The following is a 14,542-nucleotide window of genomic DNA, read 5'->3' as shown; positions in this document are numbered from 1 at the left end:
GAGGAGTGAAGGATTCACTGGGGAAATCTGTTCTGTATGTTCTTCTTCCAGCTCCTTGGCCTCCCAAGGGGGATGTTCCCAATGGTGGGCAGCAACACTGAGGATATCTGTGCTCAGAACGCTGCCAGTGCGGTCAGCCACTGACTTATCTGACCCAAATCCACTTAAAAGGGTGAATTCACATTTACATTGCCCAGATTTTCCCTTGGAATGTGACAGAACCCCTGAGCAGCCATCACTGTTTTCCCTTTGAAGGCCTGGAAGATGAATGCAGTCACAGCAGCTTGCACACAACTGCAATTATTTTTTTCAACAACACAGTGCAGCTTTTCTGCTGTATAAATTCCCTACAAATTCACTCCAGTGGTGTCCCTTGCAGCAAATGCTGTCCCTTGCAGGGCAGCCACCCCAGCACCAGGCAAAGCACCCCTTCAGCACTGTCCCTTAAGGGTGTGCAGCAGTGGAAGGCTGGAGGGGAAAGCTGTGCCTGCACAGGGGATCTCAACAGCCAGCTGGAATATTGATTTGTAAATGAATGCCCTCCCTCAAGTTGGCTTCCATGCAGTGGGGTGGGTTTTTTTTCCAAGAGGTTCCTGCTATTTACCCAACTTTCCAGCTGGGCTTCTCCACAGCACAAAGCGGCAGGACCTGCCTGAGTTTGTACAGTGAGTCAACAGCTCAGCAGGGGATTAGAGCCCACAATCCTGCTGGCATCGCTGCCTTGGCTCGAACCACTGGACCATGCAGCCTCATTTTGTTCCTGGTACTCTCTGCTGGTATGTGGTTTGTCAGGGAAAAAGCCTCAGTGTGGTTAATAAAGGAGGCACTTTCTAAAGCAGTAAAACAAAGCCCGCCTCATTCCAGCGCTCCGGCCCAGCCGTGGTGCTGAGGGACCAGGCTCCCTGTGGGACTGGGAACTGCAGGTTTCCCCGGGGCTGGTGGGGAGGAAGCTGAGGGGCAGCACCCAGAGGCAGCTGGCACAGAGCCCTGGCACCCACTGCTGCCAGGGAGGTGACCGTGTGCTGACACACTGTGACAAGCTGCCCCAGGCCAGCCTGGCTGCAGAGGACAAGCAGAGGCAGCCAGGTGGGAGCTGCCCTGCTGGGAAGTGTCCCCTGGCCTTCCTCACGCCACTGGAGGCCTTTTCTGTCCCTCACACCGGGAGAGTCACCGAGGGCAGCTGTGGCACCAGGTAACGGAGCAAAGCCAGGCCCTGCAGGGCAGCCAGGGCACGAGGTGCTGTTGGGAGTCCTGCACGGTGCACACGGGCAGAGGGCACTGGGTACCGAGCTGGGACCTGCCACAGGCTCTGGGAATGGGGAAACTAGACCCAGTGCTGGGCTGGCACCTCCCTCCAGCCTTCAGTGCTCAGTGTCTGCCAGACGGGGAGGCAGAGAGGGCTGAGTGTGCAGCCTCCCTGCTCCTGTCTGTGAGAGCCAACACCATACTCAGGGGTTCCACCGAGAGCAGAGTGGCCACTGCATCCCTGCTGTGCCCCCAGTGCACCTCTGTGCCCCCAGTGCATCCCTGCTGTGCCTCCAGTGTATCGCTGTGCCCCCAGGGCATCCCTGCTGTGCCCCCAGTGCATCCCTGTGCCCCCAGGGCATCCCTGCTGTGCCCCAGTATATCCCTGTGCCCCCGGGGCATCCCTGCTGTGCATCCGGTGTGCCCATGCATCCCATGTATCCGTACTGTGGGTGCACACATATTTTACAAGCAATAGCCTCCCCTTTCTGTCTGCATCTCCTGGGGGGGCTGCTTGCCCTGACATCCCCAAAATGCACGAGCCTGGCCAGCTGCTGATGTGGAGATCTCCCGGGCCCGGCTCACGGGTGTGCCCCCCAAACGCCGCGGGTGGACAGCCCGGGATGCTCCGGGAAGGGCCGGGCACCCCTGGGAGCCGCAGGACCCGCCGCGTGTCTTGCATGGGGTGACAGAGGAGGCTCGACAGGGATGGGGCCCTGGGGAGGAGACAGAAAATACCGGCTGCCTCCACGGGACCCCGTCCGTGGCCGGGGGGGGGGGGGGGGGGCGTTACGCGGGACACGCGTGGAGACACCCGCGGGGGCCCCCGGGGGACGGAGGCAGCCCCGGCGCAGCGCCGCAATCCCCGCAGCCCCCGCAGCCCCGGCGCGGCCCGGGGGCGGCTCCCGCGGCGGGGGCGGTGCGGGGCCGTGCGGGGCGGTGCGGGCCCGCCCCCTCCGCAGCGCCGCACCGCGCCCGGCCCGCCCCGCGCTGCGCCGCGCCCGCCGCACGGCGGGGCAGGAGCGGGCACGGACGGGCAGGGCGGGCAGGCTGCGGGCAGCGGCGGCGGCCGCGCCCGGCACACGGCGGCGGAACGGAGCCGAGCCGAGCCCAGCGGGCAGAGCCGAGGTGAGCGGCCGGGGGCTGCGGGGGTGCGGGGCCGGGCAGCCCCAGGTGCGGCGCGGCGCCTGCGAGGGAGAGGCGGGCAGGGCTGCAGCCCCGCCGCCGGGAAAGCTGCCCCGAGCCGGGCCTTCCCCTCCATTCCCTTGCCGGCAGCGGCGCATCCCGCTCCGCGTCCTGCCGGGATGCTGCGGGCGGGGCGCGGGCCGGGTCCCCGCGGGGTCCGGCGGCTCGGCGGGGGCACCGCGCTCCCAGCGCCACGGAGCGCAGCGGGGTGCGGGGGGCGGCAGCGCCAGCCGGGTCCTGCGGGCGGGGTGAGGCGGGCCCCGGGATCCGTAGCCCCGGGGATCCGTAGCCCCGAGCTGCGGCAACACATTGAACTGCCGGGCTGTGATCTGAGGGAGACGATTTACATTAGAGGGAGAATGTGGAGAGAGCCAGGAACAACTTGGAATGGGTCCTCGCATATTTCTGTGGTTATTTTTGGAGTACCGTCATATGGCAGGAGGTGGGCTCTGGAGGTATCCTTGAGCTCAGCATTTTCTCCATAGGCTGGTTACCCGGGAGATTGTACTAGAGGACCTGCGTGGCCCTTTCCCCATCAGTGGATTCTGTATTTCCCATCACTGTTTCTCTGGCTGTTTCCCGGGGTATTGTTCCCTCTAGCGTGCCCGGCCCTCAGCCTGTCTCGGTGGCGACCCTCCTGTGGGCAAACAATGGTCTGGGTGTGCTGGCTGGGCAGTCACAGTGTGCTGCAGGCGATAGCAAAGCTGTGCTTCATTCAGCTGTGGATGGTGTGAGGTGACTCCTGATCAGCCCCTTCTCCATTGCTGTGGATGAGGTGTGGCTTCTCCAGCATCCCCAGAGAGACCAGCCCATGCATCCGTCTCCTTCCTGCACTCAGCTGGCACTTTCCCTCCAGCTTTCTCATGCTACGCTTGTCCTAAGGGATTTTTGCTCCTGAAAAACTCGGGGTCTGCGAAGCACATTGTTACTCTGGTCTGTTCCTTGTGGGTCTCCACATCCACGGGAGGGCTCTGGCTGTGTCAGGTGCCTTGGGCCATGGCTGGAGAGTGGCTCTGGTGGCCTTCAGCTGCGTGTCCTTGTTGCCATCGGGCAAGTTTGGAGCTGAGGGAAGGCTGCCTGGCTTTGGGTGATGCTCCATGCAAGAAGGGAACTAATTACTCTTTAATGATGCTGGTTTAGAGTCTGGCTCGGCAGGCACGGAGCCCGTCCGCAGAGCTCCCTGGGGTGCTCGAGCCGTGCTCTCCATGAGGACCTGTCTCTGCTGCATGCAGGGATGCAGGGCATGTTCTGGAAGCTGGGGCAGGTCCAGAGCGTTCCCTCCTTACCCAGGGATGACTTCCGTGTTCAGAGTCAAGGACCAGGGTACAGCTGTCTCCTGCGGGGTGTGAGCCCCACTGGGAGGGGAGGATCCCCATCTCTCCTCTTCCCACCACCCCTGTGCCATGGGGATTGTTTTCCTTAACGCAGCCGTTCCCAGCAGAGCCCTGGGCAGGGCTGTGGGGTGCAGAGCCTGTGTTTGGCTGCCTTTGGCAGGGGATGGGTTCTTCCCCTGCTGCTTTGGCTACTTGTGGATGTTGTGCCTGGAACTGTCCAGAATTTTTTATTTTTATCAAATTTTGAGATGTGTGCATTCTCCAGAACTCTTAGGGGAGATGTCTTGGTCTGGAGGAAGCATCTAGAAAGGGTTTTTGAAGTCCAGTATCGGATTTCTGGGCTAAAGGTATGAGTGTAGCAGAGATCCCATGTTCCTGGCGTTTGGAAGGGGAAGGCTTTGGTGCCTTCCCTGTGCAGTGGAGACACAGAGCATGCTGGGCCCCCTTCCCTGGGCTGCTGCCGTGGTTGCCACCACCACCACAACCTTCCAGGGTAAGTGTCTCCTGGCGCCTGATGTCTTTGTAGCCAGGAGGGGTGGCTGGCTTGGCTGAAGAAGTCACTGCAGCATAGAATGGGGAAAATCTTAAAAATCCATTTTCTTACCCCAGGCAGCTGAGCTCCCTGGTAAGCTCTGGGTGATGACCTTGCTCCTGGTGAGGAGCTGGATCCCTCACTGATTTACAGACTAACACGAAGGCCTTCTGCTGGCAGCAGCGAACCCTCGTCCTGCAGGTCCTCCGCCATCGTTCCGGGCGTCCTGCCTGCCTTCCCCTCCCTCCAGCACTGCTGGGGACTTCTGCTTTCCTAGGGGAGCCCTTCAGACACACACAGACCAGTCAGGTGCCTGACTAATTCTGTCCCTAACAGAAGAAATCTTTCCCATAACTAATTAGGATTTCTAAATTAGGAAGCTGCAGAGAATGGCCTGTCGGTTAAAGGGCAGGGGGTGGCTCTTCCCAGCCTTGCTCCGAGCTTCCTGCTCAGACTCACAGACATCACTGGAGTGTCCTTTGCCTTCATTCTCTTTGGCTGTGCACTCGGGCTATTTCCCTGCTGCCTTCCTTCCCCTGGGCACGGTGCTCCGGCGCCGAGTGACAGCTGGGCCGCCGATGGGGAGCGCGTGTGCGCGAGGAAATGGGCTCAGTACGGGCTCGGCTCCGCGCAGAGCGGCGTGGGCGGCTGCAAGGCCTGCGTGTAGTAGACTTTCATGCGGTGCCTGTCACTTGGAGGTCTGAGCTGAGCCTGAAGCTCCCTCTGCCAAAGGAGAAACACAAAACAGTGGCAGTTCTCAAGTCCCCGGGTGCTGGGAGCTCCTGCACAGGGAAACTTGTGCAGCCACGAATACCTGACCCTCTCGCTGCACCTAAAATGTGCTGGCGCTGAGGCTGTGACAGCGATGGCTGCGTGGCTCATTGTTCTTATTGGAGCAGTCGGTGACTCTGAGTCAGCAGGTTTGGGATTGTCACAGCCTGTGCGGGTCTGTGGTGCTGAGCAGCGGGGCTGGCCCTGACCCTGCTGCGGGGGGATGTGGGGTGTGAGCCTGCACTCACAGGCGCTGCCAGCTTGTGCTGTCCCTTGAGCCTGGACGGAGTTGTGTCTGTGGGAGCTGGGGGACAGCCTCCCTTGGGAACCCCTTCCAGCCCCTACCCTGTGCCATTCAGGTCTTTAAAATTGAGCATCACTGCTGCTGGCCAGGATTCCTGGTCTGGTCCTTCATCATCCTCTTGTCTGGAGGTGGAAAGTGTGGTGGGAGAAGCCTGTCTTTGATGGGGACATGTTGCAGTGCTTCCCTGTGGCTGCAGATCCAGCCTTCCTCTCCTTCCAGCCCTTGAGTGGAAGCTTGTGGGTTGTCCAGGACCTAAGTGTGTCTTCAAGTGAAGAGGAGGAAATCTGGGCAGCCACGTTTTCCAGTGTGGCAGCAATGGCTGCTTCCTGCAGCAGCTCTCCCCCACACAGCGTGTCCCTGGTGCAAAGCTGGGTGCTGGCCCCTGGCCCCATGGATGGCCCTTGTCTTGGAGGACAGCTGCTCCCTCTGCCCTGCCTTGCTCTAAGGGGATGAACTCTTTGGGGATGTGTGCAGCCATAGAATCGTGGCTTTGGGTGTGAAGGGACCTTAAAGTTCATCTCATTGCAACCCTCTTACCATGGGCACGGGCACCTTCCAGTGTCCCAGGCTGCTCCAAGCCCCAGTGTCCAACCTGGCCTTGGATATTTCCAATGATGGGGCAGGCACAGCTTCTCTGGGCACCCTGTGCCAGGGCCTGACTGCCCTCACAGGGAAGGATTTCTCCCTAATATCCAGTCCTAAGAAGAGCTGTTGGGCTGAAGTTTGGTACGACTGGGACAGGAGTCAAGGTTTGCTCTCCTTGCCCTGGGCAGGGAGTGGTGGGACTGTGTGGAATGGGACAGACATCCCAGAGCCCTGGATGGGTGATTTGGCACAAATTCTCCTGTCTGCTTGTCCCAGTACACAGCTGAGGGGGCTCTGGATGCAGCTCAGAGTTGTCGGTGTCCTGACAGGTGTGTGCACACCCCTGAGCCCACTCCTGCACCCCTCCCCAGGTGTGGGAGCAGCAGACAGAGCCTTAAAATCTGGATGATAATGCTCTGGAAGAGGATTTTCTCTCCATCTCCTGCGGATGATCTATGTCTTGTCCTCTGCAGGGCTATCCTGGCTCCCTGCAGGCTCAGCAGGGCCCTGGGCCGGGCCGGCCTCACGCAGGAGCTGCCGTGGCCGGGAGCAGCTGCACAGCACCCCGGGCCTGGCGGGATCACGGCTCCAAGGGGACTCTGGGCTGACCTATTGTGCTCAGAACACGAGACAAATGAGGCTGAAGCGGCAGATCTGTGGCTGCCAGCAGGTCAGCAGTTTCAGTCGGGCACTTGGCCTCTTTGTGGCAGTGAAATGTGGCCGCAGGTTGGGATCTGCTCCATCCCCCTCTCAGTGCCCAGCCTGCTGCCCGCCAGCTGTAACTGGACCCTGGGCCCACCTCACTGGGTCTCGCCATCCCCGAGCCCTCCGGGGACCTGAGGGCCGCTGCTCCTCGGCGAGGGGCTGGGGTGGGGACAGGAGCAGGTGCTGCGCCAGTGCAAAGCGCATCCTGCGTCTGAGGCGATGCTGAATGGGGATTCACAGCCCAGCCCTTCTGCCAGGTTCCTCCCACCGGCTCCTTCCTCCCTCTGCTCCTACTAACCCACTGCCGGGGCCCCTCGCTGCCTGGCAGCAGCGGAGATGTCTGCTGGTATCCTTCCCCGAGCATCAGATGGAGAGGAAAACACAGGGTGGAGTCAGCTCTTGCACAAAGGAAATGTTGAGGTATCGTTTCTGCCTTCGGTGCATTTTTTTAGGTGGCTGGGGAGAGATTAAACAGGATCTTAACACATTCACAGCCCCCTTCCCACCTCATTTTCCTGTGAATCTGTTGCTGTCATGGTATCTTTCGGATGATATTTTTAGCTTTGCCTTTTCCTTTTTTTTCCCCTTCTCTCCTCGTATCAGGCTTTTGAAGGGAAACACGTTTCTATGGGAGAACAGAATGAGCCATTTCACGAGACATTTTGTTATGGGCAGAAGGGCCGGGAAATCTGATTGTGTGTTTGAAATGACACATTCCGCTTTGTAATCAGCTAATCGGCCTGGCTGGGGCGAGTGCCAGCAGCGAGACATCCTGTCCGGGCTGGAGGCAGGGTAGGGGGTGGACCAGCCCCCGGCCCAGCCTGACAGGAGCATCCCCAGGTGGCCAGACATGAAGGGCTGCGGTGCTGACGGGGGGATCCTGCAGGTTTTTCTCTCTGGATCCCGTGGGAAGCGCTGCTCTGTGTGGGAGGGAAGCAGCCGGGTGTTGCAATGAGGAGCACTTGGGGCTGGCAGTGTCTGTGCTGGCAGCCCCCTGCAGAGTGTGGGGGTCGTGGTGCCTGACAAAGCTTTGGGGCTCTGCTTTGGTGATGCTGAGAGGGATGTGGCAAAGGGCTCGAGGTGGGAGAGGGGTGGTTGGACAGCTGGGGCTGCTGCTCACTGTGGGAAGGCACCGTTTTTTACAAGGATACAGACTAATGTTGATGGTGAACTTTGGTAGGGGAAAATTCCAGCCCAAATTCTCAGCAGTTTTTCCCTTTAGGAGGTTTACTCAAGTCCTGATAGATGAAGGTCCTGTGGAGTGAGCTGGCCAGAACAAGAGAAGCCTCCTGTGAGGGCTGATCTGGCTCTGGGTATGCACATCCCTGTTACCTCTGCAAATTCCCTGGGGCTGTTCTTCAGGGAACCAAGGAATGCTTCCTGCTGGTAGGGCATGGTGGCCATGGTAGCATAACATCTCTGGAAGTGTCCAAGGCCAGCCTGGATGGGACTTGGAGCATCCTGCTCTAGTGGAAGGTGTCCCTGCCCATGGCAGGGGATGGAACGAGATGGGCCTTGAGGTCCCTTCCAATCCCATTCTGGAATTCCATGGGATGAGTAAATCCCTGCTTGTCACCTTGGTCTGGCATGAGACCCGTCTGTAAGAAATGCAGCTGACCTGGCATGACCAAGGGAAGGGATGTAGAGAAGGTGCAGCTCCCCCTGTTTTGGAGACAGGGTGACTGTCAGCCCTCCTGTCCACCTCCATGCTGCTGATGGAGCCTTGGAGCTCAGTCCCACCCTGGCCAGGCATGGGAAGGCCATGGTGATGTTGTCTATGGATCGGTCCCTGGCGTGGTCCATGGACTCCTCCGTGTTTCCTGGGCTCCTCTCCAGCAGCGCTCCCTGCCCTGTGTGTATCCCTGCTCTGGACACTACGAGTCCTTGTCCCTTGGCTGGACCCATCAGCAGGTTTGCAAGGCGCTGGTCTAAATCTGAGGGAGCTGGAGCAGTGCAGGGCTCCTTCCTAAGCCCAGCCAGCGGTGCCTTCATCCGTGTTCCACCACATCCCAGCGCCTGTCCCCAGGCAGCGTCACGCCGACCTGTCAGGGCAGGCTGGCTGGTTGCGATGACGGGGTGGTGACAATGTGGGTCACTGTGGGATGTTTGTGAGCCCAGGGCAGTGTCTGTGGCTCAGAGGCTGTCCACACCAGCCCGGCGCCGGCAGAGCTGCGTGGCAGGAGGTCGGGGCGCAGTCTGGCGTGGATTTCTGCTCGCAGGAGCATGATGGGGAGCTGTTGTTTGTGGGCAGAAGCGAGCAGGGCTGGGGGAGGCCTTGCTCCCACTGCTGGTATATTAATGAAGCCTTCTGAGAATGATCCTAATTGATGCAGTGTCTCACATCCCAAAATGGCCAGAGCTCAGAGGCTGCACAGCAGCCCCGGGGCTGCGGCCTCTCCCAGGGCAGGAGGGATGCTCTGGGGCTGATGGGGAGTGCAGGGGCTTTGTTTGGCAGTGTCAGCACAGGCAGGCTGGGGAGTGCCGAGTGCCACTGCCTGTGATGGCTGCATCCTCCCTCCTCCCTCGCAGCAGGAACGGGGTGCAGCCCTGGGCGCCCTGGCTGCTGGGGCCACTGGAGCCATACTCCTCCTTCAGGATATGTGGGAAGCTGGCTGCTCCTGCACCTGCCTGCCCATCTCTGCTGGGCATCTATCGACCCCCCTTGAGCTGGGAGAAGAGAAATCCAAGCACACAAACCTGGAAGCAGCGTGGAGTACCCACAGAAATCACTGGGCTCAGCAGAGAACGAGCAGGGCCATGGAGGCTGCACCAGCGTGGGGAGAGAATCCCACAGATCCCCTGTGTGACCTGTGTCTGCAGCTGGGGCCAGCAGCTGCTGGTATTGGAGTCCATTCCTGGGTCAGCTCGGTGTTGGGGTACCCATGTGTCCTGCTGGAGAGAGAGAGCCCTTCTCATGGGTCTCTTGGTCTGCTCTGCCTCCTGTGATGCCTTGAAGTGGCTGCGTGAAAACAGAGGCTAGACAAGACTAAGAGAATAAAAGTAGGTATTTATCTGAAGGGCCTTCAAAAGTACACCCTGGGAGTGTAAAGGCTCCGAGGGGCTCCACCCAAGATGGACACTGGGTCACGGGTTCTTCACACTTTTATAAGTTTGATCCATTTGCACATCAGGGTTAATTCTCCAATTATAATTTCAGTTAATGACGTAATTACCCCAATTTGTCCCTCCTCTTCGAAGGCTTTAGTTTTCACATTTTGGGGCCTGGAACAATCAAGGTGTCCTTGGAGAGTAAACCTAGAGAGGGTTTGTTATGTCTGACCAGCATGAGAGACCAGCAGCTAACAGGCCACACAAAACTTCCGAGTTACACACTAGGCAGTACAGGATTTGAAAAATATAAAAGTTAAAACCTAAGGCATCACCTGAGCCTCTGAGCAGGGGCATCTCCATGAGCAGAGGAGGCAGGTGAAGGAGAGGGAGGTTTGTCTGGGCTCTGGATGGAGTGGTGTGGGCATGGGACAGCAGCCCCCGCACACCAGTGGCATCCCTGGGTCCGTGGGCAGTCACACTGGGATGCTCGGGTGCTGGGCACTGGTGTGGGAGTGCGCAGGCCCTGTGACAGTGACTGCGGTGCCTGTGGGTGGGGGGACCCAGGGCTGTGCGTGCCACCAGCGCTGGAGCTGGGCACAGGGGTGCCCTGTGTGGCCACCCAGCCCTGCTCCCCACACCCCAGGACAGCTGAGCCAGTAAAACCACATGGCTGGGAAGGAATCTGTGCCCACTGGGCAGGGGTGTCCGGGAGTGTACCCAGAACCAGCACATGCTGCCTGTGCTTCCCCAGGGTGACAGACACAGAGAAGGGCCACGCAGGTGGTGGCTGTGACCCCCTCCTCTTCACCTTATCTCTCTTGATCACCTGCTCATGGGTGGGCTTGTTTCCTTGGAGGTGCTGAAGCTCACAGCCTTGTTGCATCAGTTTTCTGGCTTGGTCCAAAGAAAAGCAGAGCAGCTTTCGTGCCTCCTGGGAAAGCTGCCGTGGGTCGGTGCTGCTCCGGGCAGGCTGTCGGCTGCACACAGCTGATGTTTGCTTGTGCAGAGTGAAAGGATTTTGCTGAATCCATGGGAGGGGTGGGAGCTTTGCATAGGCCTGCTTTGCTTCTGCCCGGGGGGAGGCTGGGCCTTGCCTGTCCAAGGATGTTTGAAAATTAACCCTTGGAAAAGCGGGAGGTGTCCCTGCTGTGCCAGACCGTGCTTCCTCCTCCGTGACACGGCAGTGCTGCCGGGCAGATTCTCTCCCTCGTCAGGTGCAGTTAGCGTGTACAAAGTGGCTCTGAAGGGGCTGTTGCAGGCTGGGCTGTCCCTGTTCACACTGCCATGGCCGGGGGAGCGGGGCTGCCTCCGGGGGTCCCGCACCACTGCCCCGCACCGGGGCCCGCAGCCAAAGCCCTGCCGACCAGATGCTGCCCTCGGTGTCACCGTGAGCCACAAGGATGGGTGACAGTGACAAAGGCACAGATGGCCTGAAAGGAGACCTTGGGCCATGCCCAGGGGATCCGGTGGCACTCGGAGCTGTGTGGGCTCTGCAGCGCTGCTGTAGTAAATATTTGCTGTTCTCTGGGAAGGAACGGGGCTGGCTGCACATCAGGAGAGCAAAACGACGTCTAAAGCAATCCACAGCTCCCATTTCCAGCAGGGAGATTTGTGTGGAATCCAAGCACAGCGCCGGAGCCGGGCAGGCACCCTCTGGTGACAGCTGTAGCTGTCCTTCTGAGCACTTGCCATCATCTCTGGGAAGGGCTTTTCCCTTCTTTCTAACCAAATCTGATTTCTTCTTTGCAGGTTGTGAATCGTGCCCAAGGCAAGTGCTGAGAGCAGCCCCTGGAAGCAGCGTGAGTTTATCCTGAAAGCTTTTGTTCTCCTTTCCACATCCCACATGAGGCTGAGTGGGTTTTGCAGCACAGAAAAGGTTGCTCAGCATGGAGAGGTGCTGCAGGAAGAGGCTCGTCTGCCAAGAACCCCTAGGAATCTGGCCTGCTCCCACCAAAACACCAAACTGCTAGGCTTGGGCTTGTGGTGGCTTTCCTTGTGTTGGGATTGCTGCCTGGTTTAGCTGGGGCTCGTGCAACAGCCCCCAACAGAAAGGCTCCTGCAGAAAGGCTCCTGCCCAAATCCCTGTGCACTGACGGAGCGGCTTTGGGATGTCACGCTCAATGCTGGGCTTCCCTGCTCTGGGCTTCCGTGGTCTCTTTTGTGTGGAGGATCTCAGGAAGGCAGCAAACCAGCAGTGGTGTTCTGCTGGCTGCAGATCCCTGCCCAGGGCTCAGGTCCCTGGGCTCACGGGGCTGGGTACAGCTGGCCTGAGGTGCATCCCAGGAAGGCCGGCACTGCCGGGCAGCTGGGAGCCAAGCACGGGAAAGGTCTGAGCTGCAGAATTCAATTGCTGTGATGCCTGAAAGAGTCGAGGGCTTGTGGTCCAGGCCTTTTCAGGGACCCCCGGGTCCCTCCAACTGGTTGAGCTGCTCCATTCCAGGGCCCCACTGCACAGCCCAGTGACATCCATGTGAAACCAGATGTGAGCTGCTTCCAGGGGCCCGTGTGGGCTGGGGATGGCTGGGGGGGACAAGGTCTTGCTTCTGGCTGTGGCTCTCTGACTGCAGAGTGATGTGAGCCTGGGCAGAGCAGGGCTGCAGCACGACCCTCACCCTGGGCTGAGGTGGGAGGACGATGTCCTTATCTGAAAATCGGGATGAGGCTCCACAGCTGCACCCTGCTGTCCTGGCTCTTTCCCAGGTGACAGAAGTGTGTGGCAATGTGCACCACAGGGCTCAGACCCTGCTGCCCACGGGGTTTGGCTCCTGCCCACACGAGGCAATGGGTGCAGGTTCTTCATCCAGAGGTTCCATGCCCAGAAGGTGCTGGACACTGCCCAGGCTCCCCAGGGAATGGGCACAGCCCCGAGGCTGCCAGAGCTCCAGGAGCTCTCAGGGATGCCCAGGGTGGGGTTGTTGGGGTGTCAGTGCATGGCCAGGGGTTGGACTGGATGATCCCTGTGGGTCCTTTCCAACTTAGGATATTCCATAACTGTGGGTGTGGATGTGGGCAGGGGGTCTGAGTCCCTGCTGAGGGCTGTGGTGGGCTGCTCTGATGGGCTCCTCAGGGCCAGAGCTGGCTCTGGCTTGGAGCAGGGCAGGTCTCCACATTTCATGAGCAGTTTCTCACCAGCTCTCCTCCTCCAGGCACTTTGTGAGATGCCAGCTCCACCCGTGCCCGGGGCTGCAGGGCTGCAGGGAGAGCCAGGAGGATGGCAGGGCTTCAGGAGCAGGGTGACAGTCTGGAGCTGGTTGAGGCAGAGCTGCAGGCCCAACATCACTGTTGTATTTCATGTGCTCCTGCATGGCCTCAGTGTCCCTCGAGGGTGGGTCAGGGTGCCCTGGGCTCTGTGCTGGGCTCTGTACCAGGAAGGCTGCCTGGGAGGCTGGGCACCCATGTGGGAGTGTTCTGCTCCTGGGCAATGCCCCAGGAAGCTCTGCCCCTGGATGGGGTGCAAATCCCTGCTGGGGTCCCCCGTGCGGGGGTGGCATGAGGAGCAGGACATGTGCCATCCCCATGGTGACCCTTGGTACCCGGCCAACCCCTTGCCTTTGCTGGTGGCTTTGGTGGCCCAGGTGCAGCTGGGGGGCAGTGGCCCAAGTCTGGGTATCTTTGGCTTCACAGTTTCCCCTTGTATCTCGTGAGTGCTGGGCGTTGGGGCAGCTGCAGCAGAGCTGCTCTGTGTCCCTGCTCTCCCAGCTTGTGCCAGTCCCCCACAGGTCTGGGCAAGCAGATCCTTGCCAGCACAGCCCGGGCCAGCCAGGCCAGCTGCTGCTGTGTGCCCAGGGAGGTGTCCCCCCACTTCAGGAAGGGTTGGTGGCACTGAGGTCGTGGCACAGGGGCTGTGCTGGCAATGAGCTTCTCCTGTCTCTGCGTTCCAGCAGCTCCCGCACAGCTGGTGCTGTATCCCAGCTCCTGGGCAGGGCTCCTGGCTGCTGGGGTTGGGTGGGGGCCGATTCCTTGGGAATCGGTTGGCCTGATGGTCACTGTAAGGTTAGGGTTAGGGTCCCTTCCAGCTGAGCTACCCCATCCTCCTCGAAGTGGTGCACAAGGTGTCACCACTACCTTGGGGAAAGTGACACTTTGTCACCACTTTAGACAGAGACAGGGCCCTCATGGGACTGCAGAGCAGAGGATGATGATGGTGGGGAGAGTGCTTGGCCCTTCCTTTGGAAGGCAGAGAAGATGGGAGAAGGCAGGGCTGCGCCTGTGCCAGGACTGGGCTCCTTTTGGTGGCTCCCCTTGCTCTGGGTGCAGTTCCCCTCCTCAAGCTCCTCTCCTCTTCCAGCCCACTGCTTCCCAGGGTGTCTGGCCCTGTGTTCCTGCACAGCTGATCTCCCCTGGCTGCCACATCCCAGCACAAGGCAGCTGAACCCGTGGTCTCTGCCTTCCTCTTCGGGCAGGAAGGATGGGAGCAGCTCTCTGCCAGTCACGGGCAGGGGAAGAGCATTCCCTGGTGATGGCCCTTCCACAAGGGCTCCACACCCTGCCTGCTCCTGGAGTGCCACCCAGGGGCCTTGCTGGTGCTCCACAGTGGTCAGTGGCATCTGAACTGGCTTTGCAGGGCGCTGGCTGCTGCCATCGCAGCCTTTGGCTCAGTGTCCCTCCCCTGCTGCGCCAGAACATCCCAGGGCTGTGCTCTGCTGCCATCCCCCGTGTGAGGGCTGGAGCAGGAGGGCAGGGATGGCTGCAGGGCTGCTGGTCCTGCCCCCTGCCTGGGCTGATGGCTCTGCTTGGCTGTGGCACCTTTTGGACTCCCCATCCCAAAAAGCACAGGGGGGTCAGCAGGGCAGGGCCAGCTCCCGGCACTGCCGCTCCGTGCCCCAGGCA

The 14,542-nt window shown here is 60.1% G+C and overlaps 1 protein-coding gene across 4 annotated transcripts in view; it reads left to right on the top strand.

Moving 5' to 3' along the window:
- The first annotated feature begins 2,258 nt into the window (after positions 1-2,258).
- Positions 2,259-14,542, top strand: part of EPB41L1 (erythrocyte membrane protein band 4.1 like 1) — a 64,510-nt gene continuing 52,226 nt past the window's right edge. For all 4 annotated transcript variants that reach the window (XM_069033879.1, XM_069033878.1, XM_069033877.1 and 1 more), the window contains exons 1-2: positions 2,259-2,373; positions 11,462-11,511. The gene's annotated coding sequence lies outside the window, so the exon portion shown is untranslated. The remainder of the gene's footprint in view (positions 2,374-11,461; positions 11,512-14,542) is intronic.

Source organism: Aphelocoma coerulescens, chromosome 20, assembly GCF_041296385.1.
Source record: "Aphelocoma coerulescens isolate FSJ_1873_10779 chromosome 20, UR_Acoe_1.0, whole genome shotgun sequence".
In the NCBI taxonomy this organism is placed as follows: domain Eukaryota; kingdom Metazoa; phylum Chordata; class Aves; order Passeriformes; family Corvidae; genus Aphelocoma; species Aphelocoma coerulescens.
Note: the sequence above shows the minus strand (reverse complement) of the source record. Positions and strands in the feature narration are given on the sequence as shown.